This window comes from Spea bombifrons, chromosome 10 (genome assembly GCF_027358695.1).
Source record: "Spea bombifrons isolate aSpeBom1 chromosome 10, aSpeBom1.2.pri, whole genome shotgun sequence".
NCBI lineage: Eukaryota > Metazoa > Chordata > Amphibia > Anura > Pelobatidae > Spea > Spea bombifrons.
In genome coordinates this window covers 15,830,409-15,833,712 of record NC_071096.1, presented here as the reverse complement: position 1 = coordinate 15,833,712, position 3,304 = coordinate 15,830,409, and the positions used below count along the sequence as shown (strand labels likewise).

The following is a 3,304-nucleotide window of genomic DNA, read 5'->3' as shown; positions in this document are numbered from 1 at the left end:
TGCAATATGAAAAAAAAGGCCTGTGCTTTGTCTTAAGAACATAAAGGAAAAAAAACCTGAAATTTTAAGCTACCTAAAAGTTCACTGCAAACTATCCGGCTGTGATACTGACACACAGATGAAAAATGAAGTAAACATTTATGGAAATGGCACCCTTCACGTCTATGGATAGCAACTAATTATAAAATTGCACCGTGAACGATCTTATTGCTCTATCTGTTGGAAAAGGCAAATATTACTAATGATACAGACAGATGGGCAGACGTTTTTCTGCTACACATCATATATACAGCATGGACAGTCTCTTTGTATGTAATGTGGAAGCACACACTGTATGCTCCTACATATATGGCAACTCTGTAATGTGCATCCAGGTATAACAGGAAGTAAAAATATATAACATATACAAACATAGTAACTAATAAAGCACAGACAGTGTCAGCCACCCAACTCCACACATTAACACCTGACAAAACATGTACATTATGCACGTACACGGCAGGAAGTGGTATGACAGTTACAGTCAAGAGAACCACACCCAGAGTCAATAAAAAGGATTTTATTTCACTGCAGCTTAATACCAAACACACTCCACCGTGAAACTGGGATCAGATTCTTTGGAACCCATGTCCTTCTTTCAGATCCTGATGTCCCTATTTTAAGAGAATTGCAATTTAAGCATCTCAGTACTCCAGTCAGGCTAATGTGACCACAAACTCTAAATAGATTAATATACTACCTAGATATCACCAGAAATGGACCGTCTCCAACCTATCTGGTGAGTTAAGAGGTAATGGGGTATGTGTATTGTTTAATACAACAAATTAGTCTGTTGAGCTTTGTGGGGCCCAACTGTCATCACGCTCAGCCAAACTACTGATGAGTGTTATAGTAGTTGCAGTCCACAAAAGCAGGTACACAGTAGAGGTGTCAAAAAAGGTGCCTTACGATTGGACAAGTGTATTTTCTATTGTTTTTTGTTTTTAGCACGTTATCATTTAGCCCTTTCTTATGCCTCAACTGCATTATACTGTATCACTTATATGGGCTGCATGTGCAACCTACATGTATGTACAACCACCTTGGATAACTTTATGAAAAGGGGTGAAAGCCTTTAATCATTTTTTGGCACCCATCACTTTTAATATTTGATTTAGGTGTTAAAAATTATAGAGAAAATAGTCTTTTTTCCCCATTAAACTGTAAGACACCTAACTGTAACTAAAGTAAAAATATGAAACTAAACAAAAATACAAAAATCTAGCCTCCCATGGGGCAAAATATGTTTCAGTCCCCTTCAATCCAAGGGTTAAAAGGGTTACTCACAAGGATATTTACAATAAGTACCAAAAAATGTGTCCAGCAGATACAGCAATGTCGAGAAATGTTATTTGTTTCTGTAAGTTCCCTTGACCTCAATGAGTAATTCTGTCATATAATAAATATCCTGTTGGAGAAAATTGTCAATATTTTGTGAAATATATCTAGCACATATTATATTATTATACATTACATTAATTTATAGAGTGCCAGCAGATTCTGTAGTGATTGTGAACAATAACAGTAGAAACGACAATATACATTAACAATAATGTTAACATGATTTAAGACATACTGGGACAGAAGGAGACGCTGTTGATAGTTTACAATCTCTAGGGAGGTTAAAAATGAGAATAGTAGCCAATTACTGGCTTCTGTGCAGAAGAGCCATTTTTATCATATAGCTCATCATTGTCATAATGGGATTCTTTTTAAGGAAACAAAAATTCTGACACGGTCTCTCCCCAGGAACATCAATACCACCTGGAAAAGTGAATCCTAGAAACCCTTAAGTTTAATTCTATGATATGTTTGCCAGCACTGAATACAGGATCTGCAAGTGTTGCTTCGAGGAGGGATGTACTTATCATCCCCTGGTATCTTGCTAGGCCCAGTCCATGCTTGCTTATGTGGTCACTGACAATCATACACATGGAAAGGTCACTGCGCACATTATATAGAAGGCCAAATAGATTTGAAGATATTATATTTTATTCCTTTTGTCTCTGCAGAACGTGTGTAAAAAGGTAGTGCAAACATTTTATTAACAGGAAGCTGCAAACAAGTTATCTGAATCTTAAAGATCACATAGCTCCGTTAATTACATGTTAATAACAAAGTCCTAAAACAAATTGACGCCCTCTATATGGTTTGAGATTCCTACTTTAACCCAAATTAGAGCAAGAGGACAATGATAAAATCAAACCTGTGTGTATATATATATATATATATATATATATATATATATACACACCTGTATCCCTCCCAAGTGTCAAACAAGCTACTGACACACGCCATAAGTTCAAATGGCAAAATTCAACCTGTTTTACAAGCTTTTTTACTTGTTCCCACAGGGTTTACTAGAGATGTTCCAAAGCCAAAGTTCATAACTTCACCCCTTCTGTAGAGTATGCTGCACTATATCATCCCACACTCAGTACAGCAAACCCGCTTGCTTTTGGTATCTCTATTTACTTTCTACATTTGTTTACTTCTTGAAGAAAAAACATCTAGCTGGTGTGATAGGACCAAGTTAAAAGAAAATACTGTTCTGTTAAAGAACCTTTAGTTCTGCTGTGTTAAATATTATGTAATATGCGTCCAGCCTTTTGGATAATATACAACCCTTCAAACTGTAAAAAGTTGGAGTGTTAGCGAGATACAAGGTAAACTACATCTAGGTATAAAAAACATTGTAACATTAAATCTCTCCTGTTTAGAAAACAAATTAAAAATCCTACTGTAGCACCCTGTAAACACGACACATAACTCACCGCACCTTCCAAGGACCTCCAAACACAGAGGGTCTCCATTAGTTCACCTGTAGAGCTCAGAAGGGAAATGAGAGGTCTGAATAAAAGCCTCCTATCTTTTTGACGCCCTGGGGAGGGGGTGAGGCCAACCCCATGAGCAAGGGGTTAACCATTAACCCCAGCTGTAAATGTTTGATAAACTCAGTGCAGAAGTCACTAACATGATGACAAGGCCAGTGCCTGCAGTGAAAGAAAAAGGGTGTGGAGGTTAAGAGGTGTGTCTGTCAAGGAGGTTAAAGTTTGGGTGCTGTGTACAGATACAAAGAGAGGACTTCAAATGTTGTGCGCAATATCATATATATATAGAGTACATGCACTGCTAGTTGGGCGCATTGAAAGCTATCATTATACAATCTACAATATGAAGGATAAAGGTTAACCAGGATGTTAAAGGTTTAAAAAGCATGTCTCATTCTTCACATACAGAAGAGATTCTCTAAAAAGATTTTCTA

At 36.9% G+C, this 3,304-nt stretch overlaps 1 long non-coding RNA gene across 1 annotated transcript; it reads right to left on the bottom strand.

Moving 5' to 3' along the window:
• Positions 1–557: 557 nt before the first annotated feature.
• LOC128467749 (uncharacterized) lies at positions 558–778 on the bottom strand. The gene is made up of 2 exons (XR_008345750.1): positions 740–778; positions 558–653 (listed from the first exon to the last, which is right to left on the bottom strand). It is a non-coding gene; the product is annotated as an uncharacterized LOC128467749 (long non-coding RNA).
• Between the last annotated feature and the right edge of the window lie 2,526 nt (positions 779–3,304).